Here is a 20,158-nt window from a genome sequence, read left to right as displayed (position 1 = left end):
TTATATTGGTATTCGTGGAGAATTGTTTATACTAAAACATAGTTTTTAAATGGTTACATCCTCATGCATGGCTTATTATGATTATAATATAATCTTGTTCTAGTAGCAGGTAGCATTCAACTGCAGTAGCTTAACATGCTACAGCTTCTCACTCCACAACACAGGTTTATTCCAGCTCACTGAAGCTTCACTGATGCAGGTTTAGAGAATAAAGATTCGAATCTGAGTGGGTCAACCTGTGTGTTTGTGCATGGGGTTGTTAGGTGTAGCTACTTTTGCTTCAGTGTCCTTGTTAGCACTAGAAGATAGCATTAGCTTAGCAAGAAGTTTGGAGAACAAAGCCTCAAATCTGAGCAGGTAAACCTATGTTTTTGTGGAGCTGTTAGCTTGAGCTGTTTCTTATTCACTATTCTCAACTGTAGTAGAGATTAATGATTTGCACAACCACACAGGATCATTCATACATTTCCTAAACAGGTTTATTCATAAAATTACAATGGTAGCTTTGTTTCTGCTTTAACTGTTCAAGCATAGAGACTTTGCAGGGTACTGAGGGAAGAGGTGGAGTTTCGGAAAAGAGAAGGTGACAGGTCATTTACAATTTGCATAATCATACATATTCGTAGCTCTTCACATTCTGAATAAGTGTTTATATTGAGGGTAACAGAATTTTGAGGTTTGTAGATGATTAATAAATTCTCTCCCTGTCCCTAATCCTAAATTTAACCTTAATCTCAACCCAAAACGTAATCCTAACCATCACCCTGGCCTTAATCTTAACTGTAACATCAACCAAAAACCTAATCCTAACCCCCACTCTGGCTTTAATCCTAACCCTAACCAAAAACTAATCCATTTTAGATCCATATAGATGTGTCTATAACAGCTTGTTGAGGATGCTGAGATAGTCTGTACCTGGGTACCTGATAGTCTGTACCTATTGCCTATCCCAGCGTTCATTGGGCGGAAGGCAGGATATACCCTGGACAGGTTGCCAGTCCATTGCAGGGCAGACAGACAGACACAGACAGTCACTCACACCTAGGGGCAATGTAACATGTCCAATTGGCTTGACTGCATGTCTTTGGACTGTGGGAAGAAACAGGAGAACCTGGAGGAAACCCACGCAGACATGGGTAGAACATGCAAACTCCATATAGAGAGGACCCCGGTCACCCAGCAGGGGAATCAAACCCGGGCCCTCCTCGCTGTGAGGCGACAGCACTACCCACTGTGCCACCGTGCCGCCGAGATTTTAAGATTTAAGAAAAAAAAAGATCACAACTGGTCAGCTAAATTTGAATTAATATTTGATGATGTATTTATTAAACACTAAAAGAGCAGAATGATTATGCAGTGTTACTTAACTAAAATGCTATGTGCAGATTATTGCCAAAAGTATTCAATCACCCATCCAAATAATTGAAATCAGGTGTTCTAATCACTTGAACAATGACTGCGAGCCAGGCCTTCTCATCCTCACAAATGCACTTCTGGAAGAAAGGTAAAAAATTCCCATAAACACTCTCCTAAACCTTGTGGAAAGCCTTCCTAGAAGAGATGAAGCTGTTATAGCTGCAAAGGGTGGGCTGACATAATATTAAACCCTATGGGAATGGGATGTCACTTATGTTCATATGCATGTTAAGGCAGACAAGCAAATACTTTTGAGAATAGTGTATGTATTTTAATACTTTTACATTGTTTGTAACTTTATAGAAATATGCTATATTTCTCTATGATGCTAATAACATTTTAGCTGAATATTCATGTGAAATATATCTAAAAGAGTTGCACGTAGCTGATTTCTGCTGACAAAATATCTGCGCAGAGCCCTGAGAAATCAGGCAGTAGTGCTGGACACACAGCATGTGGTGATGACCAAAAATAGATACGCACTCCCTCAAGTGTTTTTTGTTTATTTTTTTGCTTCACACTAATTTTCAACTAGAGTTGCTGCCATGTATGTCTAAAACACCACAGAACCAGTGATGGACAAAGCAGACGACCTTTTTCATCCTCCTACTCTTGTTTTTGACTATTTCCGTTTCACTTCCTCTCTAATCATGAAAGTAATCATGACCATCTTCGTCACTCATCCATGTAATTCAAACAGGCACTCAATTAACAGATCATTTCACCTGACGGCCTCAAGAGCTTCACTGTCAGTCATTTTAGGAGAGGGCTGGCTTTAAGGAGTGGTTACCTCTGTGAACCAATAGGAGAGTAAGACTGAAAATCGTGTGCATTTTGTGGTCTGCATGGGACCAATTAAAAAGGGTTGAATTAGGGATGGGGTGGTGGGTATAAACTGTCAATAGAGGCTATCAGAAGATATCCTGATTGAGTATAGACTACTTACAACAAACTGGTCCAGTACAAATTACAGTTCGGTTTAATTTATTTACTGAACATAGAAGTAATGAGTGAAAAAGATGTAGTAAAAAAGAAAAAAGAAATATTGAAAAAATACTACTGATATTCTGATTTTAGCTATGCATTTCACTTTTCTTTGTATAAAGTGGCAGAAACCACTGTCTAATCGAGATTACTTATTTAAATCAACTGTGATGACTAAGGCATGTAGTTTACACAGTGCTACTAGCAGGGTATAAGCTTCCATTATTTCTTGTGGGGGTGGGGGGGTGGTTTCAGATGAGGAGCACCACATCTCATCTCACGCTCCTTAGGGGGCAAGTTAAAGCATTTGATTGACAAGTAGGTAAACGTGACACAGCAATGTTAGAGAATGCAAAAGGCCAAAATGATTCATAATTGAAATTGACATTTCATTGCTGTATTTTTGTTGTTGATGTTCATTTTCTTACATAATTTAAAAACGCCTGTTGCCCTTTACATTTTGTGTAAATTTAATGATAAATGGACCTAGAGCAATTACCCAGAATTACTCGAGAAAGTCTTCTTACATTAACTTGCTTTAAAATTAAAATGTTTGCTTTCTCTTATAAAGTTACCATTTTAGCAATATATTATATGGCCAGAAATATGTGACTAACAGACCTATGTAAGCTTGTTGGCTATCCTATTTCAAAACCAAGGACATTAATATGGAGTCAGCCACCCACTCCCCCGCCCTTTCTGGGAAGACTCCCCTGCCGTGTGTGTGTGGGAATTTGTGCTTGTTCAGTAAAGACAGCATTTGTGAGGTCAGGTACTGATGTTGGATGACAAGGCATGGCTCACATTTGACTTTCTATATTATCTCAAATGTGTTCAAAGAAATTGAGGTTAGGCCTCTGTGAAGGTCACAGGAGTTCATACACACCAACACTCATCAAATCATGTCTTTATGGCCCTGGCTTTGTGAACGGGGCACAGTCATGGCCTTCCTCACACTGTTATCGCAAAGTTGGAAGCATATATTTGTCTAAAATGTCATTGTAAGCTGTAGCATTAACATTACCCTTCACTGGAACTAAGCGGCTGAGCCCAAACCCTGAAAACAGCTTCAGACCATTATTCCACCTCGATCAAACTTTAGTGCTGGTATTATGCATTCTGGTAGTTAGTATTATCCTGACATCTGTCGAATCCAGATTCATCTATCTGATTTCCAAATAGTGAAGTTCAATTCATTACTACACAACATTTCCACTTCTCTAGAGGCCTGTGACAGTACAATTTACCACTCCTGCCAACACTTGGCAATGTTCATATTGACCTTAGGCTTCTATGTGGCCATTTCATGAAGGTCCCGACACCTGTGCTGTTGCTGCTTCCAGAGACAGTTTGGAACTCTGTAGTGAGTCATAAAACAGATGATAAGCTATTTTTATGTGCTATGTACTTCAGTAGCTGGCAACCCTGCTCTGTCCGTTTCAGTCTACTGCTTCATGGCTGAGCTGTTGTTGCTCTTCCATTTCACAGTATTAACACTCACATTTAACGAGGTCAGATCTAGCAGAGCAGAAAGTTCATGAACTGACTTGTAACAAACTGGTCATATTTAAAGTCACTGAGCTCTTCAGGATGACCCATTCTACTGCCAGTGGTTGTCTCTGGAGATTACATAGATATAAACTTGGTTTCACACAACTTTTAGAAATAGGTTTGGCTGATACACCTGAACTCAATAATAGGGAAAGGTGTGCACTTACTTTTGGTCATGTAGTGTATATTCCCACTTTCAGATTGTGATTATCTATCTCCATATTAATCAGCTGTAGATGAAGTATGACAAAAATGTAAAGCACTGTGTGCAGGGAAAGGCATGTTCACAGTTGCAGTGCACATTGTTTAATAGAAAACAAATAGGTGCATACTTCAGAGAGGTTGAAAGCCATCTTCTTAATGTTCATTAGCATCCTTACTTTAGTGCAAAAACCTGAGATCCCAAATATGTGTTTGCTGACTGACTTCATTTGGACTAAGGGGGGCTCTGTAACTATGATTTTTGCCTAAAACGTTTAAAAACAAGTTAATAGTTAATGGCATATAATCATAGTCAATAGTCACTATAATTAAGGCTGACTGTTTAAGGTTTTGGGATTGGGAGACCTCTCTGGTGGATATGTGTAATTGCATGAAATTTGTGGAAGAACATTTTTTGTATTGTTGCTTATGCTTCTGATCCCTTCCCCAAGCAGATGAATCTGATGATCGTGAGTGCATTATATAAACATAAGAACTCTCAGTGAAAGATGTGTCTTCTAAGAATGTAAGTGAATTGTCTTCTCTTGTCATCATATCTTCAACAGTATAATGATCATTTTACATTTGAGTCCCAAACATCAAGCTGGACCTTCTTTATGAGCCTGTATATGTGATGTTGATACCCAAATATGTATGACATGATACAAAAAAATCCCAAAATCCAACCCCATACCTGAAAATCTGACTTTTAAATGATTATTTTAGACTTTACAGAGTAACTTACAGCAGTGCATGAACACCGTATTGCTGCTGCCGGATCAAAACCTCATATCTCCATTTAATATCATTTGAAATTGCCTTTAACGTTTACATTATGTCAAACTTTCATCATGAATGGACCAAAAGAAATGGCCAAAAAATACTTGGAAAAAAGTCTGGTTTCAATGACTTACATTAAAAGTAAAGCATGTTTTTTCCTTTTCCTGTAAAGTTATCATTTTGGAGATACAAAGTTTTCTTCCAACAACAGCAATATTTTAGTGTGCTTTTTCTCTCATAACAGTACTGCCTCTTTTTGCTATATGAACAAAAAAACATAGTACGGCTTCAAACAGTGTAGTTTCATCAGCTGCAGTCAAACCCGGCTTACTGTGTTTGAAAGGCAATCAGCACCAATGACAGTCCATGTGCTTTCTCTCATTCAGATCAATACAAACCTGCAATGACACCATACGCTTGGAAAAAATACATCTACTGCATGCTGATAATGACCCAATGAAAATCACTCTTGACATTAGGCCAACTGCTCTTACATTTGGAAATCAAAGATGTATACATTGTTGAAAAGTTGATTCTGTGGATGGTAGACCACTGGCCATGACACTAATTAAGATAGCAAAGTGTTATTGAGGACATTGTGGAGCATTTCATAGCAGCCTCGCTAAGAGAGCATGTGAAACATGTCCTAGTTAAACATCGATAATAGCTTAACACGAATAGTTGTGCCTTATGCTGCAGACTGCCTCCCTAATGAATCACTTCACACATACTTACTTGCATCATCAAGGGTGCTTAGGTCAAAGTTCTTGATAGGGCCCTGCTGAGGAGTGGTGAGGATTCAGAATCAAATGAGAAACCCCAATGTGGTGAGCCTCTAAAGATTTAATCCCTCACAGAAGCCAGTTAATTAGTAGCACCGACAAAATAAAAGTTTATTAGTTACTCAAAAAGTAACCTCAAACTGTAACGGGATTACTTTACTTAGAAATGTAATCTCACTTCTCATTCATTTTACTTCTATGCTGCTCTATAAAAACCCCTATGCAGAGAAATTCATGACTAATTCAAATGCAATCACTACAGTGGAAAAATGTGAAATGCAATGCATGCATGACATTACACTTTTCCATAGTCACATGTAGAATGCATGTCAGAATGAAAAGTAAAACCACTATCACACTGTTTTCATGTGACTTGATTTGAAAATGATGAGGATCAATGCAAAAATATATTGTTTTCCACCACACAATACACCAAATTATATCAAAACAATGTAAAGGATCTTTTAGTTTTCATTTTGGTGTATTTTCTGCATGTCACTACTTAAACACAATTTTACTGTGCATTGCATCTGACTTCATTGTTATTATTGAATTTCAATAAATTCTATTCTGACATTAAGTCAGTATTTCTTTTTTTAACTAGTTTTTACTGATTTGCAATAAAAATGTCAAGCTACATAAAAAAACGTACAAAGCTGTTCCTGAATGAAAATGCAGTCTGGCCTGTTTAGGTGAACTTGATGCTCACTCTTTTTCAGCACAGGGATCTTTACCCAGTTTCATAATAGCAATATTAGAAAATAGATGCTTCAGCAGATTACTCATCAAGTTTACAACACTTCCCATACTCTGCACTGGTGATGGTCACAATCATAGACCATTTAGCCAGCTGACACAGGCAGCACACGCTTGCACAAATTACATACAATGTCAGACACAGATAATCTACATAGAGGAAACATATGTAGCATCTTATATAATTAATATTGATCTCCTAAGAGACAAATAAGTAACGCATGTAAAAAAAATCTTAAGTCAAAAAACTTAATGTCTTACATGACTGTTACTGAAAGAAGTAATAACATTAAGGTAACAATCTTTGAACCATGTTAACCCCAACACAGATTAATTGTATTTAAGAGTGTACTATACTTAAAGGAAAAGTTGTTCATCCTAATCTATATCTGCTGCCAGGACTGGACCTATCCTTTTGGGGGCCCTAAGCAGGATTTTTTTGGGTCCCCACCATCTTGCTACCTGATGTACCGTAAAACTAAAAGCTAACTAATAACAATGATTCTCACAAACTGTCTGAATTACACATTAACTGGCTAATGGTGTATTGCTAATTACTAGATGCTTGTTCAGGGTTCTAATGAGTTACAGTTTAAATAACATGTAATCTCAGCATTCTCGATCCAGGACCTTTCTCACCACCCAGTTCTTCTAGCTTCCCCATCTAACTTTAAGCTTAGTTAGATTTAACCTAGTGGAAGTGGAGACAGCGCTGCATTTTAGATGCTACTTTGGTGACCTCTCTTCATGTCTCACAGGATTGGCTGATCATACATGTTACTTCCATGTGCGCATGAACATTAATCACAGCCTCAGTATCTAAGCCTGGATTAACAGAGTTGCAACCTGCTGTTGTAAAATGAATCAGGGTTTGTGAAGTTGAAAAGTAGTCAGACAGCCAGTCTACATTGACTGTTCCATTACAAAGGCTCCAGATTGAGTACTTGGTATCCAACTACAAGACAAAACAAATGGTTCAATACACCCCCCCCCCCCAAAAAAAAGCTTCTTTTACGTTTGTTATTTGGCTCCAGATGCATGCATTCTTTGTGAAACATGGTTAAGAAGTTGCTTTTTATCACCTCACTCAAGCATCTTAGACAACATAATGACAGAGCAATAACCCAGGCATTGATAGGGAGCCCCTGGTGGCCACAGGACTCTAAGCAAGGTGTTTTACACCCTTACAATGCTTATTAGGTAGAGCTAGTGTTCTCAGCCACACCTATATTATACAGTAATTTACAGTCATTTCTCATACATGAATTCACATAAAACATACTAACTCACAATTATTGCATAATACAATACAAATTATATTATACTATAATTCAAGCTTAAGGTCAAATGCTACACAGGGAAATGTAATGAAACCAATTTTCTCAAGGTGAGCAAAAGCACACAAAAGGTTGGCACTACCTAATTATTCCTAAGACAAAGTTACATTTGTAGGTTGGTGAGAAATGAAAGGTTCAATACTGATATTCCACTGTCGACTTCATATTTGCACAAGTTAAAAATGATCTATGGTGGAAGTGATAATGCTCTTTTACATGACAATGATGAAATACTTCAAAAAACAGACTTGAAAATCTAAAATCAATATAATTCCTACTCACGTCCACACACAAAAATGTAGAAAATGAATCATACCGAGGAGGCGGACACATATGCGGAGATAAGCGAGATTTATTATGGGCAAATCGAGGGTCATGGTCAAGACAGTCCAGGTTCATGTAGCCAACACAGACAGCTTTGGGTACAGGCATGACACAATAAACACAGACTGAAATCTACAACAGAGAAACAGAACAAACAAATGAAACACACTAGACTAAGGAAAACACAGGGCTTAAATACAAGAGGGCTAACAAGAGTTCACAAGACACAGGTGGAAAACACAGGTGGGAACAATCAGGGGCGGATTAACCAAACAAGGGGCCCGGACTGGGATCAAAACAAAAAGCACACGGACTAGATCAAAACACAACACATGGACAAAACTGGGAGGGGCCAATCTTGACAACCAATCTATGCTTAATTTGACTAACTGCATGTTCGTGAGCCAGTTAGAGGAGTAATCTAATGTAAATGCTAAAATACAGTCAACTCTGCCTGTAAAAGACACCTAAACCAAAATACATGTAAATAATCCACACTAACATAAGTGGTTTTATTTATTTATATTATTTATTTTGAATGGTACAGCTTATTTCAAGGATGGTAGCAATACCCTGACAGAAATTATGGTCCACAGTCAATCTGTCAAATTAACATATGCTGTCTGACATGTTCTGCTGGTCCAGAGGGAATATACAACCTTCTTAAATGGCTCACTATAAGGATAAAGCACCAGTCTTTTTTTATTGCACATGCTCACTGCTTTCTCTGGAGCTCTAAGGTGCAAATGCAGCAGCCTTGATCTCTCCGTCTCTCTCTCTCTCTTTCTCTCTCTCTCTCTCTCTCTCTCTCCATTTCATTATGATCATCTGACTTTGTATAAAACGAAAACTGTGGATTAGAGTCTCTGATTCAAAGGTAGTTCAGCATGCATGCTTTAGCTCACCCTCCACCCACAGGCAGTGTAATTTGTGCTTTAGTGCTGTTTGAGAATGGTTTTCAGCGGAGATAGACCACTCTATAGTTCTCTTCATGCCTGTGTTGACAGCTTATACATCTTCATTATAGCCACGGTTCTGAGCGGTTTCCTGCACATGAAAGTGGATCGAATGCAAAGAAATTTAACATGTCTCATTCCCTCAAGACACAAGGAATGCCATTCCACTAGAAATGAGCTGAACCTCGGCTACTACACAACATTACTATACAAAAGAGTTAAGAGAATCTAACAGTACTCATTAAAGCTAACTGACCTATTTATGCTCTGCCCACATGTATTGGACCATTTTTACAAAATTTCACCAAAAATCACATTAGTTTTTGTCAAAACACGTACATTTAGAGTGTATTAATGTGAAGTTATATTTATTGTGCATGTGTGTGAAAGGTCATACTGTTAAAACATATCATATTTAGGTTTTTAAGTGAGGTTTTTAATGATGAACATCTGATTGATTGGCTTAAAGTAGAACGCTCACTGAGTTCAGTTAGTTTAATGTTGCTACACTACAGCCTACAACACTTGCATCTCTGGCATGGCCGAAATTACTCTAAGGACCCTGACACACCAACCCAACAGGTTGTCGGTGGCTGGCCTTTGCTTGCAGTTTGACTCTGGGCTTTCATCAGCATTGTATTGGCTGATTGAGAAAAGGGGGAGAGAAGGGGGTCTGATGACACAGTAACGTAAAACACAAGATACTAATTTTTAATTGTTTTTTTTTTCACATAAGCATAGCTGCTCGTTTAATTTCACAGTTTAATGTTGGACACTGAAACAATATATTACTAACTTTGTATGCTGCAGTTTTACAGACTACTGCTGCTCTTGCTATAGATAACAGTTCCCTTTCATGCAAGTGCATTCATTTTATGAGTGCCATAGAGTTTACTGTGTATTTCAGTACAAATTTTCACAGAAGACATGAGCCAATGGTGAGAAGATGGAAGGCAGTCATCAGTTGGCATTAGATGGCACTAGTTCTTCCTCACTGAGTTGGTGTGACTGAGCCAAGGCAGCAGCTCCCAACATTTGTACCAGTGTGGACTGAACAGTTGCCCACAGCAATTTTGATGGACCGGCAGAAGGCGGGGTGTGATGCCCAGCATACATGATTAGCGCTATGCTTTGCTGTTGTGAAGGACTGCTTTTCTACATATGGAGAAATAACAGGATAGCTTCTTCGACTCATTCATTAGCCTGTCCCGACATAGCACATACAATGCATTTGCTTCATTAGCATTCCCACTAAACATGAACCCATATTTTATGTAGCTGTCAGCATATTTTTGACTGATTGGTACCTTTTGAGTGGCGTTTTCATTCTTGTCTTGGATATTTTTTCTGCGTAAAATGTTAAAATAACTTTTGAACATTTTAATTGCAAAAATGAATCCTTAAAAAATACTGTTCTGATAACATTAGTTACACTAAGAGTAATATTAATAAAAAAGTGGGTCAGCATTTAGGCTACTAACTCTACCCCTACTCATTGCCACATTACCTTGGCCTAGTATTAATCAATCCACAGCTAAGTACCTGCCACATCCCTGCTTTAAGGGATTTGTTTTATATGATAATATGACAAAAACAGAAAGTACAACAAGCATGGACTGGTCAGTGCTTACAGAAAAAAACACATGAACTTCCCATGTGAATAAGCACATGTTATGAATCACATGAAAAATGTGACGAACGTCTTTGCCCTCTTCACATGTGAAATATATGTGACTAGTCTTTACGTGAATCTTAAGCTCATTTTAAAGATTCTTCTTGCTAGTAGATCATCAGAATATGTAGATTGCACTGTCCGGTCACTATCAGCTGGACAGTTTCCTATGTGTGGCTTGGTCTCTAACTAACACAGAGAAATTGGATTTCTCCTCAGTGAGTCCCTTAGGAGAGAAATTTGCTGAAGTGGCGGATTTGCTGAAGGCTGAGTTGTACATCAGGTGAGTAGTACATAACATCACCGTACATCATCACACTCCCCCTAACCTCTCTCTCTCTCTCTCTCTCTCTCCCTCTCTCTCTCTCTCTCTTTCACTGCAGATGGCTTCATTACTGCACCAGATTTATACCCCCTGTCCTTGCATGAGTGGAAAAAATTTAGCAGGAATATTAGCTTCTGATATACAGCATTCAGGCCAGTCAGATGTGGAGTCCAATGCACTACAATAACACTGACATTGATTAATTTAACCAATAAACATGACCTGCATTAGCACACAGATAGAAGGAGGAGCCAACGACAGCAGAGTTGAGGGTGAATGGGATGAAACTGTGCTGTAGTTTCACAAAAGCATGAATACTGAATATGTTTGACAATGGATATGCACAAATATTTGTCCTAGAATCTAGACCATTATAAAGAAGCTAAAATTTCACTATATATTTTGCTGTTGTCAGATCAAAACCTTGTATCTCCATTTTAGTTGTTTTTCAGTTTTTGGCATGATTTGAAAATGCCTGTTGTCCTTTATATTGTGCGTAAATTTCATGAAGAATGGACCAAATGAACCGTGCCACAATGACTTGGGGAAAAATTCTGGTTCCACTGAGTTACAATAAAAGTAAAGTAGGTTTTTTTCCTTCTTCTATAAAGTTACCATTTTGGAGATACGAGGTTTTGTTCCAACAACAGAGATTTACTACATACTAAGTAATGACATAACAAGCTGGCTGGCTTTTTGTAACATTATATGTACGTCCATGCTTGTGTCCCTAGCATTCACAGATAAATCAAACTTGAAAAACATGCCATGGCTACAATTAATTTATATTTTAATAAAAAAATTAGCTATTTTAACAATTAAACTTTCATGTGCCATCAAGAGGCAATCATGGTTTTTAAATCAAGCTCAAAGCACCACAGAAGTGCTCATCCCCACAGTCTTGTGTAAAGGGTGAATGCCATATTTTGAAGTAAAAACATTTTTTTTGCTACTTTAACAGCAATAATCTACACTATTATATTATATATTCTGTCAGAAGTGCAGATTCTAACATATATTATATTGCCAAACGTATTCACTCATTCATCCAAATCATTAAATGCAGGTGTTCCAATCACTTCCATGGCCATGGGTGTATAAAACCAAGCACCTAGCCCTGCAGACTGCTTCTACAAACATTAGTGAAAGAATGGGTCGCTCTCAGGAGCTCAGTGAATTCCAGCACGGTACTGTGATAGGATTCCACCTGTGCAACAACTCCAGTTGTGAAATTTCTTCACTACTAAATATTCCACAGTCTGTCAGTGGTATTATAACAAAGTGGAAGCGATTGGGAACGACAGCAACTCAGCCACAAAGTGGTAGGCCATGTAAAATGACAGAGCAGGGTCAGCGGATGCTGAGGCGCATAGTGCACAGAGGTCAGCAACTTTCTGCTGAGTCAATCACTACAGACCTCCAAACTTCATGTGGCCTTTAGATGAGCTCAAGAACAGTGTAAAGAGCTCCATGGAATTGGTTTCCACGGCCAAGCAGCTGCATCCAAGACTTACATCACCAAGCGCAATGCAAAGCATTGAATGCAGTGGTATAAAGCACCACCACTGGACTCTAGAGCAGTGGAGATGTGTTCTCTGGAGTGATGACGCTTCTCCGTGTGGAAATCTGATGGATGACTCTGGGTTTGGTGGTTGCCGGGAGAACAGTACTCGTCTGACTGCATTGTGCCAAGTGTAAAGTTTGGGGTTATGGTGTGGGGTTGTTTTTCAGGAGGTGGGCTCAGCCCCTTAGTTCCAGTGAAAGGAACTCTTAATGCTTCAGCAGACCAAGAGATTTTGGACAATTTAATGCTCCCATCTTTGTGGGAACAGTTTGGGCATGACCCCTTCCTGATCCAACATGACTGCACACCAGTGCACAAAGCAAGGTCCATAAAGACATGGATGAGCAAGTTTGGTGTGGAAAAACTTGATTGGCCCGCACAGAGTCCTGACCTCAACCCAATAGAACACCTTTGGGATGAATTAGAGCGGAGACTGCGAGCCAGGCCTTCTCATCCAACATCAGTGTCTGACCTCACAAATGCACTTCTGGAAGAATGGTCAAAAATTCCCATAAACACACCCCTAAAAAGAGTTGAAGCTGTTACAGCTGCAAAAGGTGGGTTGACATCATATTAAACCCTATGGATTAAGAAAGGGATGTCACTCAAGTTCATATGCATGAGAAGGCATATGAGCAAATACCTTTGCCAATATAGTGTATATGTGACTATGAAATATATATGAATTAAATTATATAAATCAAACATATGACAAAGAAATATTATAGACTATATGATGAAAGTTGTTGTCCCTTGGAGTCGTGTCACTGGTGTAACCATGTAACAAAAAATGTCTGATGACATCACTTGACTTCCTTTTACCTATTTTCTGAAGATATATGAAGAAAAGCACATGGTAAGTCCACTGTGTCTTTTCAATGATCAGAAAGTTTCGCATTTAGCTCATGATTTCATATGAAGCTTTTAGTTTGTCACCTCTATGACCTACTTTATTCTTAGGTAATTGTAAAAAAAAGGATTAAATTACATATTTTAGTGGATGTTTTATGATTGACAACATGTGGTTTGATGCTCTGTAGCAGGCATTTTGTAAAATGCATTTTTCATTAAAAATGTCACTGGTGTTACGGTCTCTGGTGTTATCTTTGTGTAACACCAATGAGGACTGGTAACACTAGTGACACCTATTGATAGACAGAAAAGTGATTGTTTCTGTAAAATGACACAACTATGAAACTGCCCCATTTTTAACTGGATTACTGTAAACATTTTGCAGTGCAAGACATCGGCTCACTGGATTTTCTGCAGGGACTCTAGCAAAATCTTTCAGTGTGGGCTGGTGCAAAATGGATCATTGTAGAGAAACGGGAAAGACAGATTTCTTTACTGTGGCTGTGAAAGGAACCAGGAGTTACTATGTCTGCAACACAAATATAGCCAATTCATTTCATTTTTCATTTCATTATCCAAATCTACCAACGAACATACACACTCTTAAAAATACAGGTTCCAAGAAGGTTTTCTATTGGACGATGCTGTAAAACCTTTTAATGGATTGTGGCATTTTGTAAATGAGACGTGTGAGTGCACCTTAATGTAAAGATATGTCTCCAATCCATCATAAAAAATGACTCAGGCATCTGGCAGCATATTTATTAAAATTTCATGTAATAACATCTAACTAAAAGCTTAGTCTTTATGTGAAGCTGCAAAAATGTGATGCCAGAAAAAATCTAAGCATTTACATATCACTGTTCTCGGAATACATATCACTGTTCTCGGAATACATATCACTGTTCTCGGAATACATATCACTGTTCTCGGAATACATATCACTGTTCTTGGAATACATATCACTGTTCTTGTATCTCCATTTTTGTTTTTCAGTTTTTGACATAATTTGAAAATACATGTTGCACAATACAACATACACTCACTGGCCACTTTATTAGGTACACCTCTCTAGTAAAATGTTGGACCCCCTTTTGCCTTCAGAACTGCCTTAATTATTCGTGGCACACTTTCAACAAGGTGTTGGAAACGTTCCTCAGAGATTTTGATTGGTTATTTGAGTTACTGTTGCCTTTCTATCATCTCGAACCAGTCTACCCATTCTCCTCTGACCTCTCACGTCAACAAGGCATTTTCGTCCATACAACTGCCACTCGCTGGATATTTTCTCTTTTTTGGGCCATTCTCTGTAAACCCTAGAGAAGGTTGAGCGTGAAAATCTCAGGAGATCAGCAGTTTCTGAAATACTCAGACCAGTCCGTCTGGCACCAACAACCACGCCACATTCAAAGTCATTTAAATCCCCTTGCTTCCCCCATTCTGATGCTCGGTCTGCACTTCAGCAAGTTGTCTTGACCACCTAAATGCATTGAGTTGCGGTCATGTGATTGGCTGATTAGCTATTTGTGTTAACAAGCAATTGAACAGGTTTACCTAATAAAGTGGCCGGTGAGTGTATATTAATTTCATGAATTGACTAAAATAAATGACCTCAAATGACTTGGAAAAAATTATTTTTCTATTGACTTACATTAAAAGTAAAGTAGGTTTTTTCCTGCAAAGTTACCATTTTGGAGATACAAGGTTTTCTTCCGACAACAGCTATATATCTGCCTATTCAGACTACAGCCCATTCATGCTGAAGTTATAAGAAGTGTTTCAGCCCAAACAGTTTTTTGAGTGAGGTGCAATACAGATCAATCCTAACAGAGCTTGTTTTCATATATCAGTCTTAAACACACAGTAACAAAACTAGCCTGTTGAATATTATAAAGGTTGTTGAATATTATAAATGGGTTAATGTGTACTCTCCGTGCTCAAAAGGGTTGATGGCCAATTTCGCTGGTATTTGTGACTAGTGACAATAAAGGTTTCATCATCATCATCATAAAGTTTCATCATCACAAAGAGAGGCTGGAAATTGATCATGTGTCATGAAAACGTACAATCAAGTGGACCTCATGTGAAAAATAATACAATAAAACTGAAGGACCTTTAAATGCTTCAGAATTCTGGCTCCTAACAGCACCAATGTGAGCAATTCTTACTTGGTAAGTTTCTTTAGAACTTTAGAATGTTTTTGCTCTATTCTGAGTGACTTTGTTTACATCTTAACTATTTAATTATACATAAAGTTAAATGTGCAAGTTGTAAGATTTTTGTTGTAAACATTACAAAAATAACTAAAACTACCAACATAATGTGAAGAAATAACAGTTTTGAACTTAACTCAAAGATGTCTGTATATTGTGTTGCGGAGCAACAAAGTTAGCATGCTATCTAGCTAGTCTAGGTCTGTCCTGTCTCGCAATACCACTTTGTACCTCAAGAGGTGATAGTGCGTCACAATGGTGTTGAGTAAATACAATGATGGCTGAAGCACTTGGCAAGCAAGCCTTATCACAACTGCTGCTTGCTCCCAGCAAGAAACCACATTCTGCTGCAAAGAAAAAAAGTGACATAATTAGAAGTAAAATGAGAATTCAAATTGGCTTGGTTTCCACTGCTGTAGACAGTGCTTGGTGTGTAAAGGGATGAAGTTTGATGCTGAATTTGCAACATTTCTTTTAGACTGGTAAGTACACAGCTGTTAATGCTAACATTGGCTATTTAACGATAACAATTTAGCCAGCAGTGAACAGGGAGGAGGAAGGACTGTGCATTTATTTGTCTCTTACATTAGGGGTGGGCACAACAACTTTCTGCTGATGCTGCCCCATATTTGTTTGAAGTGGATTATGAATGTGATAGGGTGTGTCATCTTACATATTGCACTTTTAAAGCATAGGTGGAAAAAAGCTGTCTGTTTCATAAGCTAGTTTGAGGCATAATGGAGATTTTGCTGATTTCAGAGTTAAGCAATATAGTGGTCAGATGTTCTCATTTAAGTGACCAAGTCAATGTGTGTGGTCACTTATTGACAGACCAATAAAGCATTATGTAACCTGTCATTAACATACATATAAAATTCAATGACCTATTTCCAGAAGTATTATGCAATTGATAATCATTTCAGTTTGGACTGCTTCCAATCCACTGCATGAAAATCCATTAGAAGATTAATTACATTATACTGTGCATCCAAAAAAGGGGAACGTATAAGATAGAGGACTACCCCAGTCAAAAAGTGAAATTTGGCAAAGGGAGTTTGGTCCAGACAATTTTGTGTAGAGTGAATAACCAACAAATGTGGTAGATCAGAGAAGCAAGAGAGAGAGAAGCAAGCATAGCTTAGAGAGGCCTAGCAACATCTAGTCTGCCAGGATTATTAGAGCAGACTGAGTGACTAATAATAAGTAGAGGGAAGCTCAAAACCAATGAAGAGAGATGGAGTGACAAATACAGTACTCCACATGAATAAAAATGGAGAGAAGTTCAAGGACTGCAGTGGTGAGGAAGATGAATGGAGGAACGCCTCTGTACTGCAGAGTGCAGGAACACTTCTCTTGTCACACAGCTTCTGATGGCAGCTCCTTTAATTCCGAGCTTGGAGATTCTGCTCTACACTCGAAAAAAAAAAATACATCTTTCATGAGAACATCCTTTCATCTGTTCTATATGGTATCACTACATGTGAAGAACAGAAGTGCCTGATTACATACATTTTTATCAGAACAGCTACACTCCCCAGCCACGTTAATAGGAACCTACCTTTTACTTCCACTCATTGGTCACTGGACCTGAGACTTACAGTTTGTGAAATTTCAACCTGAGAAAAAAACGATAGGAAAGCATGAGAGAGAAACCTTCAATCTGATGGACAGAATACAGCAGTACACACAATAAATATGCTGTTTAAAGGAAAGATGAAAAAACAATGCTTAGGATGCTGCCCCCACAACCCGAACCCCGGAGAAGCGGAAGATAATGGATGGATGGATGGATGGATGGATGGATGGATGGATGGATGGATGGATGGATGAAAAACAACTTTAAACAGTAGGCCAGCATGCTAGTGTGCATAGCGAGTATGTTAGTGTAACAGGTTTTATTTTCTTTCATTACGTTTCCCTCCAAATCTTCATGCCTTCTCTGTTTGCATTTATTTAAATAATAGAGAGAGAAAAAATTGAATATATAAATATATATATATATATATATATATTTTTTTTTAAATATATTTTCATGGGCGTTGCTGTGACGTCATCTGGTGCATCACACACCCTCTCTTGAGCCTGGTTAGAGCACTGCTGAGGTTGGTGTAGCTTCAGCTCTTAGCCATAAAGTGGTCATCACTTGTTTAATATAGTGTAAAAAGTTATAATAATGGTCTAATATGAAGCGAGATACCATTAGGGATCTCAATGTGGATGTTTTATAGATAGATTTTTAATATTGTCCAATGTTTTACAGAGTAAAAAAGAGTGAGGAGTATTAGTATGCTGTAGCTGCCTGTAATATGGGAAGCTAACCCCTCCCCCTGTATATATATATGTGTGTGTGTGTGTGTGTGTGTGTACATGCTTACTATCTTCATGATATGATGGTAGCAACATATACAATAGTCTAGAGATATAACTTTAGTTTTTTATTATTTATAATGTTTATAATGTTTAGACTGTTTCCCGTTTCTATTACTCTGCTGCTGTAATACTGTGAATTTCCCCGCTGTGGGACTAATAAAGGATTATCTTATCTTATCTTATTCATACATCTTATTCAAATTTGTATAATATGGTAAATACCATACCTACTGTGGGAGTGATTATTGGTTTGGTATTTTTTTTCTTTTCTTTTGTCTTTCATATTTATTCTATCTTCTCTTTTTTTGGTGTTGTATGAAAAAAAAAACACCTGCCAATGGTCAAGATAGTACCAATGTATTGAATTATTTTAAGAATTTTTATTTTTGTTATGTCAGTCTGGTTAGAGCACTGCTGGAGAGAGAGAGAGAGAGAGAGGCTAAAGCAAGCAGAAAGGAGTCTGGGAGCCATTTCTCACTGTTTTTCTGTCGTATACATCCAGAGCACGCTTCAAATAAATGATCCATAGAGTTGCCACCAGCATCCAAGTCTCCCTAGTATTATAACGTTACAGATCACATTCCTTTAATACGACCTAAAACTTCAGCTGGGCTAGCTGTTGCTAGCTGGCTAGCGTATGCGCTACATAAACTACAAACTAGCTAAATGAGCTGTTTACCCTCTTTTCCTTCAAACACTACATTAACCGCGTGTAGTGGCTCACTCTGTTTTTCAGACTGAAGGTTTTTCTTTAATAAAAGACTTGAATTTGAAGCTGCATTGAACCTGACAGGTTTTTAGTAGGTGTTTACTTTTGTACAACACAGCGCTTGCAGCTAGTCATTAGACTAAGCTAAAATTCACTACTAAAGGCTGGAGATTCGACCCAAAAGACTCACAACTGGCCACTTTATTAGACGTGTACTTATTTTCATTTAATGATCAGTTGTTAGAAACACCTACCTGATAGGCAGGGCTGCCAAACATGACCACTATTATGGTTGTGTACACAAGGGCCATATTAAAAAATCTCACCAAATCTGTGGGAACAAAATGTTTTATTTCATTTTAATTAACATTTTGCTATAAACTGAACTGAGCGTTGTTTATTCATAATACGCAAAAACAGTCAGATATAGGCACCTGTAGTAGACCTTGGAAAGAATACTTGAAATGTCCATCCATCCATCCATTTTCTAAGCCGCTTATCCCTCAGGGTCGCAGGGGGGGTGCTGGAGCCTATCCCAGTGGTCATCTGGCGGAAGGCAGGATACACCCTGGATAGGTCGCCAGTGCATCGCATACTTGAAATATTGAAAATTTAAATGCAGTCTTTTAAACCTACCAATCTGCTTGAATTAGACACCTGTTGTCTTGTCTTTGCTGCAAGTTCATTAATACCTAATACTGATAACTCAATTTCTGAGCTGCTGAGCTACCATTAGGTGTTTATAGTGGCTGACTTGCAGTTTTGGTGACATGACAGGTGAGAAATTGCATAAAATTGTGGCGTTCTAAGCTGCAGCCGCTGTCCCTTAGATTGTTGTTGGGGTAAGAGAGTCAGAGAACACATAACATTGCAGTGAATGCTGAGGATTGTAGTGCAGTGCTTTGTGAAATGGGCAAATATTAATAGAAAACTGAAATACTTTTGTGGACTGTTTGTGTCATGGGCGTGATCTAGCCTGCAGCCCTTGTGTTTGACACATAGGGTCTACTGTATAGGTGTATCATCCTAGCTAGAGGAACCATCAAAACTGGTCTCCACCAAAATCAGTATATCACCACTGTTGTATTTCTGTTTACATATATAATTTCATATATATCAAATATAACTCCAGTTATGCCTTGCGTTGTGTTAAAATATCATGATAAATAGACCAAAGAAAAGGCCCACAATTGTTTAAAATATGAATACATTAACTTCTATTACAAGTTGTCTTTCTTTCAATAAAGTTACCAATTACAAACATATGATGCTTTGTTACAGCAGCAACAATATGTTTTGGATGCTGGTATGCTGGTCATCCAGCAATACTGGGGAATACCAGCAAAACCAGTACCACACCAGCATA

Source organism: Pygocentrus nattereri, chromosome 1 (assembly GCF_015220715.1).
Source record: "Pygocentrus nattereri isolate fPygNat1 chromosome 1, fPygNat1.pri, whole genome shotgun sequence".
Classification (NCBI taxonomy): domain Eukaryota; kingdom Metazoa; phylum Chordata; class Actinopteri; order Characiformes; family Serrasalmidae; genus Pygocentrus; species Pygocentrus nattereri.
This window is presented reverse-complemented; position numbering follows the sequence as displayed.